Source organism: Adelges cooleyi, unplaced genomic scaffold (assembly GCF_023614345.1).
Source record: "Adelges cooleyi isolate 19-005CV unplaced genomic scaffold, UGA_ACOO_1.1 ACOO_flye_CR_arks_rails_tigmint_CR_PRNA_23, whole genome shotgun sequence".
NCBI lineage: Eukaryota > Metazoa > Arthropoda > Insecta > Hemiptera > Adelgidae > Adelges > Adelges cooleyi.
The window spans coordinates 14,412,329-14,427,900 of NW_026095893.1; the positions used below are offsets into that span (position 1 = coordinate 14,412,329).

General features: G+C 31.4%; 2 protein-coding genes across 7 annotated transcripts in view; one reads left to right on the plus strand and one right to left on the minus strand.

The window, feature by feature from the left end:
• LOC126835628 (farnesol dehydrogenase-like) overlaps positions 1–15,572 on the minus strand; it is a 216,733-nt gene that overhangs the window by 154,819 nt on the left and 46,342 nt on the right. The gene's annotated exons all lie outside the window — the stretch shown is intronic.
• The window catches only part of LOC126835621 (uncharacterized), a 122,486-nt gene that overhangs the window by 32,534 nt on the left and 74,380 nt on the right, over positions 1–15,572 (plus strand). Inside the window, exon 2 of one of the 6 annotated variants that reach the window (XM_050568322.1) lies at positions 4,385–4,443. The exons of 4 other annotated variants lie outside the window; for them this stretch is intronic. The gene's annotated coding sequence lies outside the window, so the exon portion shown is untranslated. Of the gene's footprint in view, positions 1–3,693; positions 3,746–4,384; positions 4,444–15,572 lie in introns of those variants that run through there. One more of the 6 variants, XM_050568323.1, reaches the window with a different exon arrangement.

The following is a 15,572-nucleotide window of genomic DNA, read 5'->3' on the forward strand; positions in this document are numbered from 1 at the left end:
TATTTTTGACTTTATTACATAACTCCCACTCTCCTTTGATGAAGCCATTAAAGATCACGGGGTTTCCGCTCGATAATATCAGGGGAAAACCTTTGGTGCTGACAAATAATTGTGTATATGCGTCAAGAGGCTTTTGCTGTACAAACAAAATAATAACATTATTGCGACGAAAAAAATAAAAACCAAATATCAAATCAGTATGGTCAAAGACCAGCAATAGGTCGGTTAGAGTCAAAGAATATTTCATTAACCGAATTGTCTATACATTAATGCATATATAGATTCAGGATGTGAACATATTAGATATCTCAGAAAGCATCTACTCGGCTTTTGAGTAGGTACCTAGACTTCATCAGAAACAAACGTATTTTGTGTTATGTATAAGAAGAGCAAGAGCACGCAATTTAGTATAAAGCATATTATTCTAGATTCTATAATATTCGATTGCCGGTGTCATTGTGGTATTGTCATACTCGTGATGTCTTATGGCGTCATTCTAAGTATGAGCTCTCGTCGGTGCCCTCCATCAAGCAAAGAGTTAGTGACCAGTTAGCTGGAAGTAGACCGTACGTATAATTAGAACATTTCATAATATCATGTACAGAATCAACCAAAGGCTCGGCCTACATCAGAAGACTTTTACTAGTAAGATCAATAAAAATGATCGAGGAGACCAGCTGTAAGTTTCTTTAAGTGTTGAAGAGGATTCAAATATTCCCAACTTCTCTATTACCCGCGTTGCTATCTTTATATGTTTACTTTGTATTTGAATGGCTGAGCACGAACAATTAAGTTGATGAACGCCGAAGGTCAACTAATGAAGTTTAACTTATGGTCGAAGTAAACATAATTTCTATACTATAAGAAGTTAATCTAAAGGCACAGCTCAAAAATGTCAAGAATTTTTGATGGGTCCGTTTAATATAATAACATTTTTGTGCAAAGAGTCTTCTTGATGAAACCCGATATTCTACGGATCTTAAAAGTTATGCTACTTACTTGTACGTGGACGTGAGCACAAAGGATACAGGAGAATATAAAAATATATATATTATAACGTTCGTTGAACATAAAAATAACAAGCTAAATTGATGGAAAATTACCGAGATCAACTAGATTAAAAAGCAGCTGCATCTAAACGTGATAATATTATAATATGTTAATCTTGACACTAGATTAGGTATTTTGAATCGACGCATAAAGCTTATCCTACATATGTGTGCCCATGTCCCTTATACTAATGTATCTATAATATGCATGTACCACATTATTTGCATGGCGGCAAAAACTCTTGGAGAGTTGGCCAGAAGAAGAAGAAGGCCACATTATTTGCAGCTCCAAGAAGAACGCGGCCGTGCCTGGATAGAAAAAAATAAATAAAAGCACATTCAATCCGCATGCATTCACAACACACATAGTCGTTGAATCACGTCGTCAAGATTTATGGAGGTATTGTTGACATTTTTTGACGGTTAAGATATTTTCTCATTTCCCGAGAGTAATACCGACAACGGCGGTGCGCATCTCTGGGTTCGGTCGTACGTTATTTCATGTGTTTTGCAGTTTTTACTGTCTTCGCTTTTTTCGCCACCTTTATTTCATAGCAAACTTTTGTACGGTGCGAGCCACTTAACGGCGGGCAAGAGTATACAGTGTGAATAATACAAGATCCGTTGGTTTAACAAAATGGACTAATTCAATTCCGCCAGGATCTATTTAAACGCATTCGACCTTTGGTATGCACAAGGCTCTGCAAAGTGATCGAATTGTATACATGTCATATACACACGCCTCTTTGGTATGGCCAACACTGTGCCAATGTTGACTCGCATATCCTGCATTTGGATCATGTGTGTAACACAAATTGCCTTGTTCCAAGCATAGATTGTCGTTTGTTTGCAAATGTGTTAAATTAATAAATTTTTCTTCTCTAATACACGCGTAAAAATGTTTTTGGTGGTTATCGAGTTAAGTGCTTCCGAAAATAAATTAACATAGGAAAAATTATTATGTGGGTTATTAACTATGAGAAAATATGTAATGACAATGTTATGAAAGAAGGGAGGTAAACGTGTGGAGTTTTTGTAAGTTTCACGCGTGTGTTCGTTCAGCACTAGTTTCTGTTTATATAAATATATTACATTGGTATAACCCGTCAATTTCATATTAGTGACCGTTAAATTATTAAGGGTTAGTAAAACTGTGCACTATGGATTTGAACTGTGACTATATTTTTTAACTGTTTCTTATCAGTACCTTCACCATACTCTCAAAACGCTTCAGCTTCTATAGTTAACACAACTATTTTCTTTGAAGGCTATCGATACCTAAAATAAAAAATGTATCTATATTTTTTTACACTTAAGAACAACTATGTGTGCATTTAGGTATAATGGTAAAACTGTTATATTTAAATTATAAATGTTGTATTTTATGTACTATGTCAACTGACTTTAGAGAAAGATCAAAATGAACCGTATAGGTTATTCATGTTTGTTTATTAAATCTTTACTGTTCAAATTAACGACACGATTTTGTCAGTCAGCGTTTCGTTTGAAAACTGCGTAGGCTATAGGAATATCAATAAAATATGTCGATACATTATTGTTATTTCCGTTGATGTTTATTATTATAGCGTGTTCAGAAAATGTTGAAATTTGGCAGAAGAATTGTTTGTCAAATTGGTATTAATGTACCTGATAGTTTTTATTAGCACCCCCGAGACCTTGGAGTTTAAATCCTTGAAATGCCAGAGTTAGTTCATATAATGTACTGATGAAAATGAATAGGAAATAATATATTTTATCGAATAGAGAAAACCAGGGGAAATGATTTTATAGTCAATGTTTTATGGATACATTCGTATAATTGTGAGCATTTTTCAAAAAATAAATAATTATAACCAGGTAAACAAATTCATATACTTACTCGTTTGAATAATTTTATGACAACTTATGATCGGTTACCTACTAGAGGATTTAAATTTTTTTTTTTAATGGTAAGAGCGGCGATAAATACACGTACCAGCATCCGGTGACACTCGAGGTGCTTAGGAACTCGGGTAGTGAGGCAGCACGGTGCTGGTGTATTATCGACGACAGCTTCAACCGATTATGACTAAGCGGCACCTATTATAGTGTTGTACGATTAGGGCTGCGGTGATCCATAGATCTTCGTATAATCATAAAATAAATGTGCCCGAAGTCGATCCACGAGTAGAGATTACACCGGTCGTGAGCTGAACGACAGACGGGAGAGGGTGGGAGAGCCGTCGAGCTTATGTGAAATTAAACGGGGATTTCAAACGGAAAGAAGAGGAGGCTCATGAGCAAGATTGTGTATGCGGCCAGGGTCAAGCGGTGGCACACAGGGACGATTGGCGGTGCCGATGGCGGCGGTGCGAACGACCAAAATCAATACGTGAGCGCATTTTGTCGGCGAGCCAAAGGTCTGCCACGACGATATCTGTGCTGCGACATCCATTACACGGTTATAAAGCGCATCGATGCGGTTAAAAAATAAATGCCCGACGTCTCGAGTAGTTGGTATAAGAAGTGTGAGAAGAAACGCGAACATGGCGCGTTTAAAATGTATGACCCGAGTGCGCGGCCGGATCTCCCCGGAGACACTTTTACTGCATCCTCGTGTAAAGGTGAACGCCGGCTGATAAAGTCGCTGTACTCCTCGGCACATCGATATCGACGGTTCGCACAAAGTCCGCTCTTGGCGGTTCGCACAAAGACGGGTAGGTACACTGAAAACTGATAAAAAATTGATACGCCGGAATACTATGAATAAATAATATAGATTTTTCACGCTGCTGTAAAAACAAACAAAATCGGATTACCATAGAGATGGCAACGACGTTACGCGTTGCATTACCCCGTCATACATTAGCCGCATTACCGGCAAACTGGCTGTGGATGCTCGTTTGCTCCCTAAGTACAGCTGTTTTCTCCGTGTCTCTTTTTCCATCCATCTTTTACGCTCCCGCTTTATTGAACTACTGACCCGATTATACGTTTATCCGCATTCTGTTCAATTTTTCCCCCCCTCGTCGGTTATACATACATTGTTATACACACACACACACCCAAACGCTTTTTTTTTACGGCTACAACTTTTATTTGGTCACCAATGCGTGTTTCTTTATCTTGGTATATTTGTTAAACGTTATCTTCTTATACACTTGACTGTGCTACCAAGGTACGGATATCGTTTTAAAGCGTCGCGCAATAACGTGCGATTAATTACACATGGCTTTTCAACAAAAACGCGTATGCCTCTTAACTATCGACCGAAAGCCCGAGTCGGTTGTACTGTAAAGCGGTTTTGGCCGTGCCTACGACGTAATTTTATGGGATTTTGCAAATTTATGTTACAGATTGTTGTTTAGCATACATACCGGCCGTGGTATGAGCCGAGAACCGATGAGCTCGAAAGGTAGGCAATGTTTTATCAGCATTTAACGTTGTGTGCTATCAATCCACTCGGGCAAAAGGTCTTGGTTTTCATTTTTGTTGTATTTGTAGTTGTAAAATGTTTGCTTGTTTCGCATGTTGTACTTATCACAATGCACATTATTATACAACTTGTGCATATATTATACAATGTCAACATACTTGTCTACATTTCTATCAGAAGTCATTTATACGCCCATGCAAGTCGTGTGTACTCAATTATTGCAGCTTCTCGGCTTATGCACCCGAATTCAACCGGAAGTTTTACTGCAAATGATGCCACTGAAATAAATGCTTATAACTACATTCGAAAATATTATATTTTTTTAATATTTAAAAAAACAAACCTGCACGGTGCTGCTCCTTATGCGGACGAAGCTTTTGCTGCTTTAGCGCCTGAGCACGAACCAATGGTGCTATTGTATTTGGTGTAAAAAAACATCTAAACGATTACATGGTGTGCGAAATAGAATTAGAATAGAACATTAAATGCGACATGAACATGACATTATTTAACTTTTTGGATTTTATAGACAGTAAAAATTGCATAATATTAAAATTAAAATAGTTCACCAACCGAAACTGATTAAAAAGTTGAATTTTGAATAATTACCATCCATTACAGTTAAGATACAATTCTTGCCTTGGTGATAATAAAAATAAATCACGTTATAAATAATAGTAACTAATTTGGGCGTTGAAATATAACGGCCAAATAACCACAATGAAAATGTACCAACAGAACTATAGAAGAAAATTTTTTTTATGAAAATAAATATCAAAAAGATAAAAGGCGTAACTAAATCCAAAAATTCGGGTAACAATAAAAATTATGTAACAAAACTAATCAAAATAATATTAACTCAAGATTTACCGTTTCCAAAAAAATGGATTCATTCATTATTGGTTAGGTAAGACAAAATATTCTTTCTTAAGACGATGAACAACAGCTTAATATTTTTTAACAACATTTGACTACTTATATATTAAATGATAAACGTTGGCCAGGCGGGTAAAAAAAGTAAAGTTGCTGGGACAAATTGATTAAATTTGATGCACTACATCAAAGCATTTAAAATGTATAGAAGATTGTAATCAAAAAAATAAATTAATTGGATATTGACCAGTCATTATTTTCTGCCAAGCGTCCTAATTTTAATTAATGAATACAAAAAAAGCGTATCATATAACTTTTAAAAGTTGAATGAGTGTTAGCTAAACAAAAAATGCAAACATTTTAGTATGAAAATTAAGCCGGCAATAGTCAACAGTATATTTAAATAAATATTATAAATAATACATGGTAATAAACATATTTTATTTATCTATTATTAAAAGCAGTTTTTTTTAAATCTTTTTATTAATTTAACAAATTCGAACTGTCAATTCAACTATATGTATTTTTTAAATAATATTTCTTTAGTAAAAATAAGGAAATCATTACAATAGACATTATTTAACATTTCAATAAGCAATTCGGTATATTATACTACTATTCGCACGTTGCGGCATATTTGGCCTTTGGCAATATTGTTCTGACTAGATTATTTTTGATTAAATATAATAATCTAGTGTGTTTACCGACTGTGTTAAATGGTTTTTATATTATAGGTATTTTTTACTTTTACCGAAATATGTTTGCAACTGATATGCGTTTAGGTGATTAGGATAGGTGCACTAATGACAGGCATATACATGAACTCAGCATATTATTTCTCTAAAATATACTAACAGATTTAAACTCAACTGTCATATAGTCTTTTGTGTATGATAAGAATTTGTTTGACATATTAATTTTCAAAATGTTACAACATTATTCGCTTATCGCAGAAGCACATGAGTAAATTAATTGGTCATACTTTTGAATTACATAATTAAATCTTCATGACTTACAATAGATAATTTCTGTTTTTAATTTAATATTTTCAGAAGGGGTGTGTTTTTATGCATACAATACATTATATAAAGTGACACATGTTAAGTAACTTCTAGAGCGTTATGAAATCGTCAAATACAATTTGCTGGATAATCATATCATTATTAGGTGTTATATAACTTTGTTTGATCAATACAAAAACAGTGATCCAATTGTTAAATAATATCATCTTAAGTTTTAAAAAAGCAGTTATTTATTTAAAAAATATTAACACATAATATTATGTAAATGTTAACATATTAAAGTTGTGTTAATGGACATTGGACACTCCTTCTTTCACACCACAATACTTAGTAGTAATTACAATTCATTTACAATTTATAGGTAAAATAAATTATAAAGGAGATTAAACTAAAAAATCACCATCGCTATACCAAAAAAAATGAAGTAAAATATTTAAGTTGATAGTTAAAAAACTATTAAACAAAAATTCTTTCGGATTACAATATACATTTTAGGTTTTTTTATTGTTATAATATTCTCTCACGAGTAAATTCGGTCAAACTTTGTCTCTATTCGTGTCTGTCTGCCATTCACATTTTTTAAAATATTTTTTTTTTTGACATCGCATCTCCTTCTCAGTAAGTAGTAATAATGACCTACATAATCCTAGTAAAAGGCTGTCTGCTATTTCCTCTTCGCTGAATTTTTTTAATAACTTCCTCTTTGGATCATTTTCTCCTTCGTATATTATATTTATAAAAAATGTTTCTATGAATACAAAGAAAAAAAACATAAGAAGCAAGTAGAGAAATAAGTTTTTTAACCATACAATAAAAACATTTAAAAATTTAAAAAAAAGGATACCATATTTTTTAACTCTTATAATTTCCGCTATTCGGACTAACAATTTAAAATAATTATCTAAACTATACTATTATATCGATTCTCTTACTTTATACCAAATTGGTTTTAAAAACGTTAAAAGATAAAAGTTAAATACAGGATGATCAATCTAACGTAAGGCACTCATTTTCTCTGAAAGTAATAACAAAGTTTATAGTATTTTTTTTTAAACGCTTTTATTCATGTTATTTTATGATATTATAAAATATTACCAAATATTTACCTTTTTTAGTATTATCCAGAGCTCTATAAACTTTTGAAACTTTAATGGTAAAGTACATATTTAATTAACCTTTTAGAATGTGAATAATGTTTTTAACATTTTGACTGGTCGATAATCAGTTTTGAATAATTACTTTTAAAGTTATAAGAACATAAAATGTAAGACGAGAATGAGTACGATTGAGTAAGGTGCGCACATAAAAGAATATATTAATTTTCCTTTTTTAAAAACTTAATTAACTTAATTTATGTACTGGCTTACATAAGTTTATAAAGCACTGAGAAATAATTAAAAAGGTAAATATTTAATAAATTAAAAATATTGTACAATAATACAAAATAAAAAATGTTTTCAAAAAGAAAAAAAGTACAAAATTGTAAATATTTTCCGAGAAAATGAGTGTTTTACGTTAAATGGATTACTTAGTGTAAACGGGCTATAAAGTTACGAGAAAAAAAACAAAATATAACAGGTGAATAATTTAATAATATTATATTAAAATTAAGCATATAAAAGAAATTTAAAAGTTATGTCAATTTATTGACATGACCAATTTGTATTTAAGTTAAATTATTCATAGAGTTTCTCTTAATAGAAAAAGTTTTTATGCATGTACACTAAATAAATATATAAATCGAAAACCATTGAACTGGATTGACAGACATTTCAGATACATGAGTCATTAGTTGACAATAAGTCAGTTAGTTCAGGCACTTGGAAGAAACTTTAAAAACGTCAGAGTATATAAAAATTCAATTTGGAATCCTTTTATTATTTTTCCGTATTCTTCGAATTTGTCTTTGTTTGGAAATATAACATAAATCTTCTTGTCACTATCCAGTAACGAGCTTTTGTATATCTTCGTATGTTAGAGAGTAAAGCTGGGTAAATTGTAAAGAAAAGGGAAAAATTTAAAAATAATGTTTAGAAGAAATAAACAAGTATATCGTTGCTCGATTGTTATTAATTACGGCAGTTAGATAATACTTATTTTGTTTTATTAATTGTATAATATTGCAAAATTTTAACCCTATATTTATTATGTTACATTTGTTTATAATTAACTTACTTAATCTTATTTAAACAACGTTATTATTTTCGGCCTTGTTCTCTATAAGTAAATAGTTTAATTTGTATTAAAAAAATAAACAATACAAATCATGGAATAAGCTGCTATTTTGAAAGAAATATTACTATTTAACTATGTTGCATAAAAGTGCATTTTTACATTTCGATATGATTAATTGTGTAATCAGTATTCCTGATTACATATTATGGTAAAAGCTTAGAGTAGAACATTATTTATTGAAATTTTATCTTATGCAGCTAATACGCGCTATGTAAAAAAAAAAATTTTTGTACCTAAAGGCTAAAAGTAAAGTGATACATTCGCTTTTATCAGCTATACAATGTTTTATATAATGCTTATCTGCAAAGAAACTAGGTTAACGGTGGCAGGAACGGCGATAGAAGACGGCAACAAAAAAAAGTGCGCATCCATGATAGAAAATAAGTTCTTACATGTTTGTGAAGTAGCCTTAAGAAAAGATGTAAATAACAAAAACTGAATGTTTAGTACATAAGAAAATGTGTGAACGGGAAATAAACGAGACCTGCACCGAGAAGAAGTAATGCGAAAGCGGTCCCTCCTCGTCTTAAAGTATACCAATAGAGAGAAAAAAAAGGTTAACGTCAGAAAAATAGTTTCATTTAAGTTGGTTTTGTTGCGCCATTGAATAGAAAAAAAATGTTAAACATACTTTCAATATAATATATTATCATTTATCAGTCTGTCATTAGAAAATATGTTGTTCAGTCGTCCAGATAAACATGTGATTCAAATTGGAACTGGATTCATTTGAGATTTTAAATCCAAAACCTTATATTCACACTTTTTGTCCAATCGTCTCAATAAGATCTATTGGTTAGGTCACTAAGATTCATTTTTTTTGCATTTCTAAGAGCATAAATCATTCAAAGGATAAATTTCACAATAAATGTACAAACGACGATTATTAATAGTTTTCTAATCCGGATCGTCATGTCGGTGGTAAACCCGGTACATGGATTAGTCTAAGTAATTCTGATTGTATGGATTAGTCTAGGTACAACCCGGACTTTAAATTAATTGTCATTCTAAGTTCGAATTGATTAGAATAGGATTAATCATCCCGATTTAGTCGTTTCAGTGTCCGCGTTTCTGAACAAATTTAGCGACATTTCTACTTATAACTAGAGCCGCCATTCATAAGTGTAACAAATTGTGTCAGGAGTATAAGTTTGTCTGTCATACAATTGTCAAAGACAGCGATTTTCGCCAACAAAAGACCACGTGAACAATTTGAAACTATTATTTCGGAGCCATAAAAGTATATGTCCGACATGAAGATAGGTTGAAAAAACGCTTTCTATAAGTTTTTTTTCAAAACCCGGGATGTTCTTTTACGGTCAATGGAAATCTTGAACCTTTTTTTACAAATCTCCTGACGTATTTCATTTTTTATTGGCCATTGTCGATATAATAGTAATATTATATATTATTTTGTCTATTTTCCAATCAAATAAACTTATGAGAACCATCGCAACTATGACTTAAAATGTGAACATCTCAGTAAAAATATAATAGCGCGGGACAGGTCAGCTTTGGGAACATGTACATATAAAAGTATACCTTAAAATATATTACATGTATATACATATAATTATTTTATAAAACAAAATGGGTAAATTACGGATCGTTGTCATATTTTGCTCAACATCGATAATAACTTACTATGGTTAATAGCTAAGATTGAAGACTCTTTTACTACCGAGAGCTAAAAGATATGGTAATAAGGTATTCTTAATCAATGTTATAATCACCCGCATAAACTTGGGCTAATAATAACTGGAGGAACATTCTAACGAGGCCCAATAGAAGCGTTTATCTAATTGTCGCAATATCTCAACAGAAGTGACGAACGTTCGGTATTATTTCGGTTATTTAAGATATTTCCAAAGCGGTGTGGTGTGGTAGTAAAAAAAAAAAGAAATTCATAGAAGACCCCTTGCGTTCTTGGGCATCTTTATGATACAAGTAATCGTTAAATTTGTTTTCTATACTTTCTAATTGCCGGTCAAGGGACGAATCTCTGACAATTATTTTATATTTTGCTCCAGGTTCCCCGTACATTTCGCACATCATTATCTGCCACTATTGTCTGAGAACATAATTATTTTAATTTCAAGAGACAAAACCTGTGTATGAGAAAACTATTGGTATTTCGATAGATATAGATAAAATAAGAAAACCCAATTTTACTTTTATATCAAGGTATTAAGTTTATTTTAATTTTAAGGTAATATTTTTAAAAACGAATAAATTAACGGGCTGTTCACGGTGGGTACAAGGTACTCAATTTACTGTTACTGGCTACAAGATGCAAGTCACTCTCAATGGTTTTAATTGTAATACCGGTGCTCTATTTAATGCAATAATTGCATTACTCCCCAGCCATAGAACATATCCATGTCAAAATATCTGAACACCTTTTGTAGTCCTTTAGTAAATAATTTAACGAACATATCTAGTAACTCTTATTTTCCATTCAATGCTGGCGTAGAATTTGAAACATCATAATTAATAGCTAATAACCGATTTACTAACGCTCTAATCTAGCAGCTAAATGTTGATAATTATAATAATTACGGTTGGCTTGCTCACTGAAATTATACCGCCGGTGAACCTAATAAATTACCTAGAAACCCCATTGCATTCACTCAATCCGCCGTCAAAAGTCAAATCGGCTACTAAGTGCACCGAACAAAACGGCTTAGACAGGAGCATAGTGTTAGTAGAAGAAATTAATTTGGGGAGCAAAGCTAGAAAGCTTCTGTCTTTCGACTTACTGTACTACGATGAATTATGTAGAATATATTAGCCGAATCGAGTGTTTAGCAATATTTTTCAGTAAGGTAATATGAAAAAGACAAACTTTTCTATTGGTATTCATACCTGTGAAAACACTATATAAAGCCAATGGTGATTTATGAAAAATTGAACGTGGAAATTTCACTAAAAGTTAAAAAAGAAAACTGAAAAAAATGAGAACATTGTGAATGTTAAATTTAATATAAAAAGTTACTTTACTGGATTTCGAAAGTTAAGGAACGGTTTTACAAGTAAGAGAGTTGCGCCAATTAAAAGACAATTCGGAATAGAGTTTATTTCAGTTTAACGTGTTGAGAAAAAAAGTTAGCAATCAAATAAAAAAAAACTGAGTGACCAGAGATAGTACTCATAATGGTAATCTTATTACGGGTTATTAGAAATTCCACATCGAAAAGAAGTATGTTGAACTTATCATTGTCGCTATATCGTTCATTTACGATTCAAAGTTGACGAAATTGGTTAAATTTGATTACTTAAGTACATCTCAAGTACATAATCAAAGAACTTTTTTTTTGTTACCACCTAAATATTTTGTGTTTATTCTTGTATTATATTTATTTTATTACTTACTATCTTATATACATGGATTAAAATGTGTTTAATGATGACATATAGACAAAGTGAATGAAACTAGTAATAATTTAATTATAATAGTATCAATGTTTATAGAACATTCGCCGTTTTCTCTACAAAACGATTTAACTGATAACATATAGGTAGGTATTCATTTGACAATATTTGACAATAATTTGACTGTTCTGTGAAGTAGCAAAAATACGCTAGACACGTGTTGTTGCAAATTTTGTGTCTGAGCTCCAACCAACCACTCGGCCAAGAATATTCAAACACAACAGTCAGCATTGTTACAGATAACGAGCCCTCCTATAGTCGTATTGGTTGCTTTTCGTCGGATCCTTCTATTTTAGTATCAAACATTTATTAGGTGTGCCCTTTTTTATTTATCATGAAAATAAATCCAATTGCATTGTTTACATGAAGCAACTAAAACGTTTTGAAACTAAACCGTTTTGACTCTTGCAAATCAAAACATTTTACGTAAGCATATGTTTGCTTTACCAATGCCATTACCCACTTTTGCTTTTGTTGGTAGCTATAGCAGCAATCATATTAAAAGTATTTAAACAAGAAAAAATATCGTTCGAGATTTTAAATGATTGAGTTTTATAAAAAATGTTTTTACCCCGTTGAAGTACATTTGTCATTTCAACAATAGCTGTCTAGAAATAAGAAACTCTTAGAACGATCGATGGTCGGTGTAGTGTTTCTTACAAAAGCAACAAAACTTGATTTGATGCCTTTTCAATTTTGTATCGGTAATAAAACCTAAGTGAATTTTTATCAAGAAATATCGATTAGGGACCACAAAAAAAAAACCAGCAGGATTAAAAACGAAGTCTACTGTACTGCTGCATTTCTCTGAAGTCATTTTACGAAAAATTAAATCGATTAAAGTGATAGCGGAAAAATTATTACTTCCTCTGTGTGAATATTTATTTTATCTAACGTTAAAAGCCCACAGTGAAATGTTTTTTAACAAATTTATAAGTATTGTAAAAATATTGTATTGTATTTTAATGTCAGCCTTCCTAAGTACTATTTTCCAACGACCAAATAATTAATATGTTTTTTCTTTTGTTACTATACTAACAATAAAGCGAATCTATAAGAACCAGCTACAGTTGAAGCTGTTTTTCCAGCAATACCAGAAGTATAAAGCTCTCTTTATTTCCGTTTAAATTTACCGAAGATTGTTTGATTAAAATGTCTTTTGATGATTCTTGCTGATAATTGAAAAAAAGAACAACTCGCTAAACGTACACAATCAAGTAACAACAAAGAGAATTACATATATATGCATAAAATTCTCTCTTTTGTTAAATATTATATATTATAATATATAATATACTCTAATAAGTAATAATATTATATACATACACATTTTCTCTTAAAATAATTTTATGTTTTTCTTTTTGGGAGACTTTATTTTATGTTATGTTACAATATGCACTATATATATTGCATTATCTTTTTATATATTTAATTAACTTTTAAAGTTAAAAATAAATTGCTGAATATTTTGACTGGTCGACAACTAGTTTTGGATAATTACCATTAAAGTTAGTTGTTACTAATATTTAAAATTGAGTAACCCACAAAGGTAAAAATAATACTTCACTCCACCCTATGTGGATATCGATTAGTAAACATTTTCAGCAAATTATTCGTCTTTTAAAAAGTTAATTAAATATATACGTTCCCATTTAAGTTACGAAACTTTATTGCGCCTAGGAAAATACTTAAAATTTTGGTATTTGGTAATGTATTAGTACATTGTTTAATAACATAAATAAAGATGTTTTCAAAAAGAAAAACTTTTAAATTGTAACTATTTTTTTGAGAAAATGGGTGTCTTAATGTATGTTAAATTAATATCACTACACATAAATATCGTTGAAATATGTTAATGATTTTAAAATCATACTCCCCTGCAATCATTATTAATATGACAAATGAAAAAAAAAAAGATTTAATTTTAGGAGTATATATTTGAACATCATTAAATTTAATTAATTTAAATATCGTTAAACCAGCAACATTTTATTAAATAGTTCATACAACATTTTTAGTTTAAAGTCAAGAACTAAAATAATTTACATGAATAGTTTTAGTTAAAGTTAAATGAAGTGTGGATGGCCGATTATGGCTAATGTTGAATGCAATGTTTGTTTATCTTTACCGCATAAACTCATGAAACAATCCGCCAAAGTCTAAAACGCTAAAATCAATAATTTCTCAACTAAAAGTATCTTGTTGATTGAGAATATGTTTTCAATGGGTCGAATAAAATCCCACAATTGTCGAAGATTTAGTAATAACTGAACATCTTTGTTAATTGTACTTGGTATGATCGTTTTGTAATAAATCTGACTTCGATCAGTCTGGATTCTATTACAATGTATCGGTGCGGGCCAATAGATATAATATTAAGTTAGCATAATAGTTAACACGTTTTGAAAGTGTTATTTTTTTGCAGGCTAGATAGTTTTAATTTTCATAAATGAAATAAGTTTAACCTACAATGTGGTTATCATCAGTTTCGTTCGAATGAGTGATCAGAAACCGTGAAATATTCTGTACAAAGAGACAGCTCTAATGCAGCTTAAAATTAGCGACCTCGTTGTTTTGGAAAACGTTGTGCGCAATGCCCATTATGATAATAGCGTGAAATAGTTTTGGAAATAAACAACTACCTAAGATCATTGAGTCGGATATATGTCTAGAGAAAAGATATAAGTAATTTTATCAGCCCGCACGATAATTTCCAATAGCTAAGACTGCGCACGTTCTTCTAAAAAATAAGGTTAATCAAATTAAAAGGGGGAAAACCCGATTAACTTGTCAGAATAATTTTGAAAACAATTTTTACCCCAATTATTGTTTTACCGCTAAAGCCGTTACGGCGGTGAAAAATACATTAACTGCCCACTTGGGACATGTCTTGCTACTCTGCTGCCATATTTTTTCGTTATTTTCTCATTAGCGTCGTTGTTTTTATTTTCTGTAATTTTTCTAAATCAAAATTGAACAAATAAAATGGCTGAGCGACAGGGATTGATATCTATAATAGAATAACAACACACGACCATCTTGTAGTCTCAGTTGGGGTATTGGAAAAACGTGTAAGACTGTGCTTGATAAAAATCATCGAAAATTATCAGATTTGTTACAAGGCGAAACGAAAAAAAAAAGACGACCTTACCGAAGGGATTTTCCTTCGGTAAAGACAACGGAAAACGTCGAGAACACGTTCATATACAATTCGCAGGTGTTGCAATTTGTTAAGGAAACACAATCGTTTACGAACGGCGACAAGAGAAAATGAGGAGGCAGATAATATATATTTTATAAAAGCGTAGGTATCCGTCGTAGTTTGATCCGTATTCAAAATGAAATTCATTTCAGACATAAAGCATAAAACAAACAAACCGACTGTCCGTCTTAATGGTTTTATTTTGTTATTGGAAGTCGTAGGAATGTTGTCGGAGATCTACAGGAGAGAAATGAAGCATAGGGTGGCACTGTGCTCGCATTGAGAGTTTTGCGATAATTGGAAAACGATCAATAATTGTATTAAGTGTTCCAGCCAGTTTTACA